The 14,391-nt window shown below is 29.8% G+C and overlaps 1 long non-coding RNA gene across 1 annotated transcript; it reads left to right on the top strand.

The window, feature by feature from the left end:
- Positions 1–1,409: 1,409 nt before the first annotated feature.
- Positions 1,410–3,781, top strand: LOC112720427 (uncharacterized). The gene is made up of 3 exons (XR_003162159.3): positions 1,410–1,982; positions 2,193–2,455; positions 3,009–3,781. It is a non-coding gene; the product is annotated as an uncharacterized lncRNA (long non-coding RNA).
- Positions 3,782–14,391: the final 10,610 nt, after the last annotated feature.

Here is a 14,391-nt window from a genome sequence, read left to right as displayed (position 1 = left end):
TGATTACGAATTAAAAATGTTGATGACAGTAATTTAGATTATAAAAAAATCAATGATGGTGGTGAAAAACAATGATGGTAGTAGTGGTAGTGATGTAGCAGGACAAAAATGATATTTGATTTAGATAAGTGTATTTTGTACATCATCATCAAACATAGTAAAAAAATAGTGTATCTTATGTCTATGTATCTCTATGTGTTTGTGTTTCTGTTTTTATATTTAAAAGATACTAACCAAATACTGTCCTTAGTCTCTAAGTTTTAAAATACACAAAATAATTCTTAACATTTAGGATTATGTTACGTATACACTAAAATCAGTCACCAACATCAGCCACCAGTATAAAATACATGCTAGAATACAAATATACGTTGAAAATAATTAAATTATACATGTATTTATACATAAATACATTAGTAACTGATTTTAGTGACTAATTTTGGTGTACGAATAAAATTTTTGCAATATTTACCTCTATTAGCCAATACAATCCCTTTCCAATTTGCGCCATTAGTCACTAACATTGAATGCTGATATGAAACATTAACTGACGTGACAGTTAACAGTCCACGTATTGAGCTAAACAATTTAGTCCCCATGCTTATTTACAAATTGATATCGTTTGAGGTAGTCCAAAACAGTGCGTTTGAGAGGCATGTTATGTAAAACTCTTCACGGCCCTCTATATCTCACAAAATGACCCCAAATTCACCCTATCTTCTTAATTTTACAAAAAAAAAAAAAAAAAAAAAAAAAAAAACCCAACCTCCTTCCAACATATATAACTCCCACCTCACCCTCGTCACCAACAGTCATCCATTTAATAATTTCCATTAGCATCTCCATCACACTTTCGTCTATCGCCATCACGCTGTAACCCCCACCATTAGCACAATTCGCGCCCACAATATTTCACAGAGAGGGATTGTATTGAATGTGGATGAACCCAACCTTTAATTTTTGGAGAATAGAAAGCAAAAGCTAAAGTGGTGAAAACTAAATTCAACAACACAACACTTTGCAATTCGCGTAGTCATAAACAGAGGTGAACCAAAGAGAAAACATAGAAAGTGAAGCCACAAAATATATGAACCTAGACTTGTTAATACATATCACTTAACTCACAAAGTATTCATTTCATCAAAAGTGAGGCAAACCAAGAACAGTGAACTAGAGTGGGAGTTAGGAGTATATACCGGAACCGAAGGCATAGGGACAGCAAACCTGAGGCATAGAGGCGAGCAAATGATGTGGTACCAGCAAACCAAACCCACAATTACGACTAGAGACACCAAACCACAAGTGAGCAACGCTACAAACACGACAATAATGATGGAGACGTTGCCACTAATGATGGCACTACTAATGACAAGGCAGCAAGCAGCCTTGCTATGGGGATAGAGGTGTAGCAACACTTTGGGGAAGAGGGTGGTGCGTAGAATTTCATCGTTATTAATATCAAGGTTCTGAAAATTGGACCGGACCGGCCGGTTCGACCGGTTTAACCACGAACCGGCGACGCAAGCGGTCTGGTCCTCCTCTAGAAACCGCCTGGAAAAGAATCGCTGGAAAACCAGTGAACCGGCCGAAAACCGACCGGTTGGGCCAGACCGGTGACTGGCCGGTTCCTCTGACGCCGTTTTTTTAATTGTTTTTTAAAAAAATTAAAAAAAATGAAAACCTACCCTACCCGTTCGTGAAGCACCCCCACCTCCATTCATTCATCTCAGTCTCACAGTGAACCAACCCTAGCCCTCTGAAGTTCCTCTCCATCGTCGCCCAGTAGCCCTCCATCGTCGCCGTGGTCTCAGGTCGTCAGCGCCACCGCCGTCGCCTGGTCCTCAGCACCAGTAGCCCTCCATCGTCGCCTGGTTCCCAGCCCAGTAGCCCTCCATCGTCTTCATCTTCTCAACACCAGTAGCCCTCTCATCGTCTTCATCGTCGCCTGGTCCTCAACACCAGTAGCCCTCCATCGAACCCAGGTGAGTGACGCGTCGTCTTCATCTTCTCTGAACTTCCTATGCTCGTCTTCTTCATTCTTTGCCTCTTCGGTCTTCTTCGATCTTCAATTTCTATTTATTGTTTAGTATAAGAAAAAAACAATCTTAAAATTAAATTAATTCCTCAGTTGATACAGAAACATGAAGACGTTCTTAGTTTGCACTTTTTGTTCAATTTATTGCTGTTTTCAGGGATTTCAGGTTGAATTTCTGAGGTTGGTGGAAATGGAAGCTCTGACATTTTTGTCAAGCTGAATATGCAACCTTCTGCACCAAATTGTGGGAGACATCAATGGGCAAGTGGGGCTGCACCAAATTATGGCTTTCAGTTAAAGGGGCTATGCCATTGGATGAAGGGTTGGCAATTAGATTCAATACATCTAATGTGATCAAGTGGAAGGAAGCCAAATTGCAAAACAGAACTAGGGGTTGCAAAATACAAAAATAAATTGAAGGTAGCTAGTATACATTTAGTTTGATCAATGCTGATTTACTGATTTACTGATTACTGATTTACTGATTTGAGGTTAGTGGAAAGTTGAATCTGTGTTACTCTTTCAGGGATTTGAGGTTGAATTTGTGATTTGTGATTTTTTGGGTCTTTTGTAATGCTACTTATTTGAGTTTGGAATTTGTGATTACTGATTAGTGAAAACTTCAGAGTTATTGCTACTTAAAAACAATTGTTCTATTTATACACCCTTCCTCTATCAATAATTGACCACAAAATTATAAGGTTCTATTTCTATTGTTCTATTTCTGGATGGTTAATTGTGTTGTCTTGATTAGAATATGCACTACTAAACATTTCTTTTATATATACACTCTACTCTTACTCTGTTATTTCAATAAAAATTTCTGAATGTAGTATTCATAAATTGCTTCTGTATAATAGTCACTTTACATGCTGATTTACACCTTCGCTTCATGATGCAACTTCTTCACCTGCATCTTACTTCATTATGATATTAGAATTTCAGACCACTAATGTTCAACGATGTTATGTAGGAAAACACAACTTCGGACATTTCATTCAACATGTGAGTGATACAATTACTGTTTGCTAGACAACAGGAGCAATTAAAGTCTATGCAAAGAACTCTTGAAGACGAAGAGAATGGAGTCGTCAGTGGAGCCTCAGGCAGAGAAAAACAGCTTGCTAAGGAACATAGTAACAATGATGTTAAGACAGGAATGGCTACTACTGTGCAGAAGCATGATGACGGAGATCAAATTCAAGCTTTAAGCAATGAAGCAAGTGTCATTGAGAAACATGACCCTGATAAAAAATGTGAAGAACACCGAAATACGCAAGAGGTGGATCAAGTTCAAACTTCAGCCAATGAAGCAAGTGTCACTGAGAAGCATCCTTCTGATATTACAAGTGAAGAATGCCGAAATGCACATGAAACAGATCAAGTTCAAACTTCAACCAACGAAGATAGTGTCACTGAGAAGCATCACTCTGATATTAGAAGTGAAGAATCCCATAAGACACATGACTTTAGCTGCTGTTGTTAACTTGTTATGCACTTATACTGCTGTTTTGTTATGGAATTATGGCACTGAGTGTTTTGAATTTTGAATGTGATTTGTGATTTGTGATTATATTAGTGATTTTGTTATGCTGCTATTTTGAATTAATTTAGGGGTGATTAATTGTCATGCTATTGTTTTGAATTAATTTAGGAGTGATTAATGATTATTTCTAGTTGTATTGTTGCTGTTTGCACCATTGCTCTTTTCACTATTTAACTTTGTATTTTGATAAGATCATATGGATTTGGTTGGCATTTCATATAATGTTTTAAATTTGGAAGATATTTAAGATTTATATTAGACTATAATTATGTTTTATGATGTTTATATATAATTTATTTATTATTTTATTCTGAAACGATTTTTTCGGTTGAACCGATTAGACAAATAAACCAGTGAACCAGTAGCTAGAGCGGTTTGATGACCGGTCCGATTTTCCGAACCTTGATTAATATTGTGACTAAATTACTTGGAGATTTGGTGATTTTGTCCATGATTAATGAAGGATTAGTTGAGAAGAAAATTTGAAAATCAATCGCTAATGATACGAGGAATGTAGCGTTTAATATCATCTCATTAGTGACGGAACTTCAATAAAATTCTTTAATTTTTTTGTCACTAAAATTTTCACCTATTGGTGCGAGGATATAGTGAAGGAGAAAAAACTTTAATTTGTCCGTCACTAAAATTTGAAAAAATTTCTCACCCTAATTTTTCTGTTACTAATCTCATTATATCCATTTTTAATTATAGAAAAAAAAAATCGTCACAAAAATTAATCGGAAATGCAAAAGATTTTAGTAATGTTAGCTAAAAGACTTGAAAAAAAAAAATCTAAAACTTTTAAGTTAACAAAGAATCCATCTAAATTACTGTTTAGACTTAAGAATATTTGAAAAAAGAATATTTTAAAAAAAAATAGCGCTAACCACTGCCTCTATCTTGTAGTATTCTAAGTCTAGGGTTGAATTCAACAGACAGCTCATAAGGAGGAAAATAGCATGCACACAGAGTCTAGTCTTCTGCCAAGTTGGATTAGGTCTAAATGGCTTCTTTGAATTCCATAGCATGCATGGTTGTAGGTTCACTCACCCAGTGTCTTTTGAAGTTTATCAAAGATCAATGAAGGTTATTACGTCGTCAATGAACGCTATGATCTCCAATCGCAAGTCATCGGTATTGCCCATCTAATTTGTGGCCTAACTTTAAATGACACATTTGTTAATTATATTCAACCTATAACTTAAACAAATTTATTCATGGCCAAAAAGGAAATTATAACTAATTTATTTATTCATAAGTTTAAATAAGTCGTTCGCTTTACAACTCATATAAATAGCTTTATAAAAAATCTTTTTTTAAAGAAAAAAATTAAAGTAAAATTTCTTTAGTTTACATTTAAATGTAAAATTATCTTCTATAAAACAAACAAAATAAATATTTGAACATAGTAATATTAACATTTTTATTTTATTTTTAATACTTTTTTACTTATAGAAATCATAACTTCTCAAAAAGAATATCCTTTCCTATGTAATAATTTTACCAAAAACAAATTCTATACATATAAAAAAAATAAAATAATAACATCCAAACAAATTCTAATCTTTCCTTTTATGATTCTTTACGTGAAAAATAATTATAAATATATAAGTCTCGTTTTTTTCACCTGTCGTCGTGCACAAGAAAAAAATATTAAAAAATTATTAAAATTTATTATTTTTTAATTATTAACTCAATTTTTTTAATTTAATAATTTAACTATATATTTATTTTAATTTTTTTAAATATTAATAATTAATTAATTACTAAAAACAATAAATTTTAATAATTCTCAAATACTTTTCGAAAATATTACCCTGTTAATTAAGTTACCGCATTTAATAAGTTTCAAAGCTTTAAAAATTATATAAACCTTTATGGACAAAAGTAAAGGTTCCCTGCGCTGTACTCGTTCTGGACAAACATAGTTGTTTTATTATATTGATTAAACGAGTGTATTATCTATTATGTTACTGGCACATAAAACCTAACGAATATATCATAAAAAAAATAATATATTAAAGATGGTAAATATCTAAAAAATGATCCCACAAAAAATATGTAAAAGAGAGAAAGAAAAACTTAATAAATAAAAAAAAGTTTTACCATTACTTAAAAATATTACTGATGATTTAAAAATCAGAATACTTTTGCATATTGGCATTCTAACTTAATTTTAATAGAAAAAATTTAGGAAGTTAGTGTTTTTATTAAAATCTAATTAGTATTTAACTAAAAAAAATCAATAATTTTTTGTCATTAAATATAATATTATACTATTAAAAATATTAATAATAACTATTTAATAACTACAAATCACAAAATTTATTGACTTTCTAACATTCATCATTTTAATATAGCTAGCTAGATCTCTAAAACTCCTTAATTAGCTCGTAACTTCTGCAACAAGTTCGAACAGTAATAATGGTATCGAACCGCCACTAATTGTTCATTCAAATTTCAACAATTAACAATAATCTATGTCATCATTTAAATATATATTTTTTTAATTATATTATGTGTATATTAAAATCAGTTGTTAATATATATAAAATATATATTAAAATAAATTAAATTATATATATTTATATAAAAATATATTAATAATTAATTTTTATAATTATTTTAATATATAAATAATATTGTATTTAATTGACTTAATTATTGAAATGTTGTTGCAGATACACTGTATTTTCCATCTTATTTCTATCAAAAAGGTTTGTTTCCATTTTCTCATCATATTCAAATCTATAAAGTATATTCTATTATGAGTAACCTTACCCATTGTATTTAATAAGTCCCCCGAGTTGGTATTGCCGTCGTTACGTGTACGTAATTGCTAAGTATATATACATTTATCTTTTTACCTGGTAGTTATCTCCAAGGATAGCTTTACACACCAGAGCAGAAAGCTCAGGGGTATATGAGACTACTTATATATATCCGCTTGTAATTTTAATAAAAATATTACTATATAGTATATACAAACTCAAATAATTAAGAGAATAAATAAAAATTGAAAAAGATTTGGTGATTAACCATTTTTTAGTGCTCGTTTGAATTGTTTTTGTAAAATTTCATGATAAAAACTCAAAAAGTAAATATAATATTCAAATGTTATTATATTTGAATGTACAATAAAAAATATATATTTATTTATATACTAATAATACAATCTAAATCATCATAACAATAAAATCAATGTAATATCAAATTAAATAAATATAAAATTAATACACTATATACTTAATATTATATAATATTTTAAATATATTTTAATAGGTCTTTCTAAAAAAGAAATTACTTTTATTTCATTAAAAGAGAGTACATTTATATAACTATATAAAAATATGTATAAATACGTCCAAGAAATTTATATAACTTTTATATGATATGATTTAATAGTATTATTTGATCTTTTTTTACAAACCCATTGAGGAGGATAATAATGCTTTGTTGTTATTTGTATATATAAAAGTATTTGTATAAAAAAATTTTAATTATTTTTATTAAGAAAAACAAAAATTTTCATTTTATTTTAAGTGAATAATATGTTAATTTTTTTTAAAATAAATAATATTCAAAAAATGATTGGCTGATAAAAGAATATTTCTTGTATTTTCTATTTAAATTTATAATTACTTTTTCTAATAAAAGAAAATATTCTTAAAAAATTATGCTAAGTAATTTGTTCAAAACCCAATTCAGACTCCCTAGTTGTTAACATATACCTTTGTGAAGCAGGCCTATTAGCTTGTGTAATGTTGTTTATAAAATTATCATTAAAGTATTGACTAACCGACTTCGGCCTTTTCTTCCAGAGATTGTTAGTCATTTACAAGGAGGTTTTATTTCGAGTCGTGGTGCTCCTGGTAATAATTCTGAATTTCATGAAGCACACAAAATTCAAGAAATGTACTCTTGCTTTTAAAATTGATCTTGAAAAAGCTTATGATAGGGCGGATTGGAGGTTTTTGGAGAGTACTCTCATTGCTTTTGGTTTTCCTATCATCACTGTTAATTTAATTATAATTGTGTCCGTGCATCATCTCTTTCTATTATGTGGAATGGAAAAAGATTGGATAGTTTTGCGCCTAGAATGGGGCTTAGACAGGGCGATCCAATGTCTCCTTACTTATTTGTACTTTGTATGGACAGACTTGTTTGCTATATATCTCATAAGGTGGTCGAGGGTGTGTGGAAACCAGTTTCTGTCACTAGGGGTGGCCCAAAATTTTTTCATTTGATGTTTGCAAATGATCTCTTACTCTTCTGTCACGCTACAAAGAGTCAGGTCCAAATGGTCATGCATTCTCTTAACATTTTTTGCAAGGCATCTGGCATGAAAGTGAATTTTGAAAAGTCTAAAGCTTTTTGTTCTAAAGATGTTACTGCTCGTAGAAGAGATATTTTTACTAGTGTTTCTTCAATACGTTTTGCTTTGGACTTAGGAAGATATCTTGGAGTTAACCTTAATCATTCCCGTACTAGTAGGGCTTCTTTTCATTCGGTGATTGAAAGGTGAGGGGAAGATTAGCTAATTGGAAAGGAAGGCTTCTAAATAAAGCAGGGAGACTTTGCCTGATCAATTCTGTTGCAGCATCCATTCCTGTCTATCATATGCATGTATCTTTTTTTTTCAAATTAGGTTTGCGATAAATTGTCTTCTATAATGAGACAGTTCCTTTGGAAGGGTCAAGTTGATGGTAGAGGTCTTTCTCTTGTTAATTGGAGCACCGTGATCACTCCAAAGAAATTTGGTGGCCTAGGTGTTAGAGATCCTGCGTGTGTTAATATATCTTTACTTGGTAAATTGGTGTGGCAACTTTTTCATTGTCAGGACAAGCCTTGGGTTGCTCTATTGAGGGCGAAGTATCTGAGGAATGAGGGAGTTTTAGATGGCCCTGTCCCTTGCAATGCTTCTCATGTTTGGAAGAGTATCTCAAAGGCTTTTGGTGCTCTTAAGGATGCCTTCTCTTGGTGCGTTGGGTCACTTGATCAATCTTTTTGGTTTGATAATTGGAGTATTGAGGGCCCAATTGCTCAAGATGTTCCTTTTGTACATATATCTGACTCTGATTTAACTATTAGAGAAGTTTGGAAAGATGGTCAATGGAATCTCCATGATATTTTCTCTATCATTCTAGAAGATGTCAAACAGCATTTGAATGCTTATAATCCGGATTTGAATGCTGGAGAGAGTTCGGGTTGGTCGTGGGTGTGGCATCTTCTAGACTCTACTCAGCTAGGAGTGGGTACAGTTGGCTAGCCAAAAGAAAGTTTGACTGGAATGAGCATGATAATTGGTTGTGGGTATGGCGACTGCATTTTCTTGAAAAGTACAAGTTCTTGATTTGGCTCAGTCTTCATAATGCTATTCTTACGGTAGAGTTTCGTTTGAGTCGTGGTTTAGCTTTATCTAGCACCTGTCATCGGTGTCAGAATGGTTCTGAATCCATTCTTTATTGTCTTCGGGAGTGCCCTAGTGCCAAGGAGGTCTGGAACCTTTTAGGCCTGTATTCAGATAATTCGAATTTACATGATTGGCTCTACAGAGGTGCAAGGAGTGGAGATGTTTTTCTTTTCTTTTCGAGCATCTGGTGGATTTGGAGAAGCAGAAATAATGACTTATTTAATATAGATGATTCATGGAGTACTAGTAAAGTGGTGAGTTTGATTCGTAGTTCAGTAAGGGAGTTTCACACTATTTTTACTATGCATCAATCTCTGTCTCCTCCTTCACTTTGTTTGCATTGGGTTCCACCTCCAATTCATTCTGTTAAATTGAATTGTGATGCTAGTTGGTTTGCTCCTTTTGGTTATACTGGTTTTGGTTGTATCATTCGCAATCCTGATGGATGTTGGTTGAAAAGTTGCACTGGAAAAGTCAAAGTGTGCAATGTTCTTTTTGCTGAATTGTATGCAATTTGGAGAGGTTTACTTCTTGCTTGGGAGAGTGGATTTCATAAGGTTATTTGTGAAACAGACTGTTTAGAAGTTCTTTTCTTGGTAAACCAAAGAATGCTTGGTAAGGATATTTCGAAATGGGATTTGGCAAAGCATATATACAGGAGGTTATGAATTGAAATTGGAGAGTCTCTATTCTTTTAATTCAGAGGACTGCAAATAGTATTGCAGATTGTATGGCTAAAGCAGCTGCTTCTGTCGCGGACATTCTCTCGAATTGGAGCCAACCATGGAGTGAACTTCAACATCTAATAGATTTAGATATGATCCTAGCCAATTAATTTAGTTTTGTCTCTTTTTTTTCTTTTTTTTTTATTTAGTCACAAAAAAAAAATTAAGAGGAAAAAAACTGTTTGTTATTGTTAACACGTGTTGATTAACAATTAACAACAGATAAAAGGATTCTCTTTAGAGACCAATTAAAACTTTTCAACTTAGTAACAAAGCAGATATGAACGTAAAAATTAAACAAACCTACTTTCTACGAAACCTCTGTTAGAACGGTCATAATATTATTTTTTTATTTTAAATTAATAAAAAATTATATGAATAATTATATTTTAAAATAATATTATCTTATACCCTTTTTTTTACTTTTACTAAAAATCAAATTTTAAAATTTTTAGATATAAAATTTTAATATCATGTGTTGATATTATTTTTTTTAAAAATTTAATTAAACTGATGATAAGAAGAACTCTAACAAAAAATATAGTATAATGCGTCAATAAATTATATCTTAAATAATATAATCTTTCTATATACTCACCTAAAATTCGTTGGTTCGAGCCTCCACATTTTAAAAAAAAAAAAAAAGAACATAGCATAATGCTCAAGACGAGTGATTCCGTTAATAGTATAATATCGTAGTGGAATGTCCCAAGTCCATATTCGGTAGCTATGCACAATCGCATATAGCCATATATAGCAGCCACTGGTATTACTAGCCTCATAGTTTATTATTTAATTTACTTATTTAATAGTAAAATCTTGTATTTGTTTCTTTATAATATTATAATTTATAAGGATAAATTTAGAAAAAATGTTGGTTCCGAACATTAACGGCAACAAACGTTTGCATATTCTCTTTTCTACTATTTCTGTGTTTTTCAGAAGTATGTAGTAGCTCCTATCTGTTGTTTTTCAACAACTCAAAAGAAAATTACTTATTTTTTCCTTCTGTATTATCATTTAAAAAATTAATTTATGATCTTTAAATAATTAATAAGTTAAAATAATAAAATTTAATTTATAAAATAAAATGAGTTTTTGAAAAACCATAATTATAAGTCTTTTTAGTTCACTTCAAAAACCGTAATCATAGATATTTTTAGATTATTCTAAAAATTATGATCATAGATCTTTTTAGATCACATTTTTTTATAAAATCGTGATCATAAATTCTTTTTAGTTATTTTTAAAATTTACGATCATAAATTTTTAAGTCATTTTTTAAAACTGTGATTATAGACTTTTTTGGACCATTTTTTTTTAAATTGTAACCATACATACTTTATGATCATTTTATTTTAAAAAATCGTAATCATAATTTTTTTTTGTCTTGATAAAAAACTGTGATCATAAATTTTCTATAATCACAATTTTTTACTGTAATTAAAAAAAGGTAGCTATAAAACCAAAATATTACGGTAAAAAATCAGAGTAGTAAACTAAAAAGAAATTGGCATTTAAATTGCAAAGAACAAGCAAATAAATATCAAAATATATTCTAATTAACCAGATGTAGATTTGTCGATCGAGCCTTTTTAACTAAGCAATTACTAATCTAAACACACATAGATATAAAAATATTAATTATATATTAGAATTAATTATTACATATTTTTTATAAATATATGTATAATTTAATTTATTTTTAATATATATTTTATATTTTAGAAAGATTATCAGGTGTACCGGAAATATCGGTGTTCCAATTGTTTTAACCGTTGATATAAATTATAAAAAAAATATATAATATATATTAATTAAAATCAACGGATAAAACACAAGAACACCGGTGTTCTTCGGTACACCTGATAATTTTCCTATATTTTAATATATATTTAACTTTAATAACCGATTTTAATGTATATTTAGTATTGTTGACGTAGATAATACGACATCATAGTATTTTCGTGCGACCTACGTGTGATTTATGAGTGGACATGTATTAGTTGGTTCTTGATGAAATAATGAGAATAACTTTCGAAGAAAAATTATTGATTCTTCGATTCAAAGCTTGTTTGGTTTCTAGGGTTGTTACAACACCTCTTCCTCGCGTGAAACTACCGTTCATCACAAGATATCATCAATTAACAAGTACACATCCGATCACGAGATCTCTTCTAGGAAGGTTCACAGAATTAGCGTAATCTTTTTCCTTTTTCCTTTTACGAAATTTTTTTTTTGTAAAAACTCAAGTGCAATCGACTTGACATGAAGTTGATAGTTAAGAGCCGTTAGATGAAAGTTTAGTCAAATCAGTCGACTTCACATGAAGTTGATAATTGAGAGCCGTTAGATAAAAATTTAGTCAAAGCAGTCAAATCAGTCAAATCATCTAACGGCTCTCAATTATCAACTTCACGTAAAGTCGACTGCACCTGAGTTTCCACCAATTTTTTTATATATCGATAATGTTAGAAAATAAAAAAAATAAATTTATTTTATTTAATATTTATTTAATTAAATATTAAAAAAATAGATCAATAATTTAAAGATTAAAAATTAATTTAACACCATCAATGAAAATAAAATAAATATTTAAATTTTTAATAAAATGGTGGAAACTCATATGCAGTCGACTTCACGTGAAGTTGATAGTTGAGAGTCGTTAGATAAAAATTTAGTCAAATCAGTCAAATCATCTCACGACTCTCAACTATCAACTTCACATGAAATCGACTGTACCTGAGTTTTCACCTAATAAAATTAAAATATTATGCAAAAGATAAAAGTATTTCTAAACAAAAATCACCACTATAAAAAAAACTTAAAATAATACACTAAAACTGAGAAAAAAACAAAAAAGACATTTAAGCTCTTTAAATAGAAAAAATATAAAATTCTAAAAGACCGGAATTGAAAAGAAATACGATAAGAGGAATGCTAGGGGGCAACAACTTTTGTGATTTGTAGCCATCAAATAGTCATCAATGATGATTTTAATAGTGTGAGATTGGTGTGAAATTTCATCCAATAGCTCACTTTTCTTTACTGGTTACATGCTGGCCAGAATTTAATAAAGTTACTGGCCCCTAGATTTTTCCATTTGATAAATTAATTACTCAAAGTTTTTATACAAATTTAAGATGTATCTCTAATCTCAAAAATCATGTTCAAAATACACAAATATGCATACCTATATAAAACATAATCCAAAAAAAAGATTATTTAACATAGTTTATATAAAATATAATAAAAAAGAAATATTGTTTACCTTATTTTTTTTAGAGAATTCTTCATCTACAAGACAACTCAAACACCATGACAAACAAAAAATACCAAGAAAACAGGTGAATAATTCATTATTTTTATACACTTGATCACAATTCAAAATACAATAAATTTTTTATTTATTTAAAACAAACTCAAAATGAATTATTTGGCTTCTCAATTGGCTATGGCATTCAAAGAGATGAGAAGAGTTCGAAGGTCATCTCTCTAGATGACCATAACCAACTCAAAAGTCAATCAACTAATCACAATTAAAATTATTCTAGAAATTTTGTTGACATATAATATCACATAACAATTTTTACCTAATTTGTCTTTTCATAAAATTATAAAATAGAAAAAAAAACAAAAATAGAATAATATAAATGAAGAGTCATATCTAAGAGCATCGTCGCTGCTATTGCCACCACCAGTGAAGATCATAAGCAAATCATCATCCTTTACGCCTATGACATTTGTCAGAATTCCTAATCTCTTTCCTATTAAAAAGTAGTTGTTATTGTTAAATAGGAACACTTGTCTCTCATAAAGGTAAGTTTTAACTCCAAAATAAGCACAACAATAAAAAATTTAACCATAAAAACAATGTGCCAAGAAGAGTTAAAAACAACGCTCAAAAACTAAACTTATAAGATTCATCATCTCATTGCACACATAATCAACCAACAATACCATACCAAAAATCAATAACAGCAAACTCTCACAAAATTTTGTTTATCAAATAATAAAATAAAACTCTTAGGGAGACATAGAATTTTTAAATTAAAAATTTTCTCCCATCTAAGTATAATAAAATTTTGGAAAAAACAAAAAGCTAGAAAATAATGAAACTCACCTCAACCTCCAGCAATACCTTGACGTTTTTCACCTACCCATTAACATGCGAAAAAATAAAAAATTAACAATAATAACAAATGAAAAAATAAAAAAATAAGTGATATAAAAGGAGAAGATAAAAATGCAAAGATGAGATCTTTTACGGTTACTAGAAAGAAAGCACATTGAATTGATTTTTATAGAATTTTTTACTTTTTACCACATAAACTTTTTAAAATTAAATACATAAAAATGTATCATTTAAAAGTTAGAAAAACAAGAGTTAAGAGTTCTAGTGCGAAGCAAATAATGAAAAAAAAAAACAACACAATTATTTATTTCGTTAAATACCCAAAAAGAAATAGGGCATCAATAATTCAAATAGAAAGCTAATTTAGCATCATCAATGAAAATAAAATAAATAACAATATCATGCCAAAAATCAATAAAAACAAACTCTCACGAGATTTTATTTACCAAATAATAAAATAAAATTCTCAGAGAGACACAGAATTTTGATATTAAAAATTTGTTTCAACTTAAGCAGAAACAAATTTTGAAAAAAACA

This window comes from Arachis hypogaea, chromosome 11, assembly GCF_003086295.3.
Source record: "Arachis hypogaea cultivar Tifrunner chromosome 11, arahy.Tifrunner.gnm2.J5K5, whole genome shotgun sequence".
NCBI classification, from domain to species: domain Eukaryota; kingdom Viridiplantae; phylum Streptophyta; class Magnoliopsida; order Fabales; family Fabaceae; genus Arachis; species Arachis hypogaea.
Note: the sequence above shows the minus strand (reverse complement) of the source record. Positions and strands in the feature narration are given on the sequence as shown.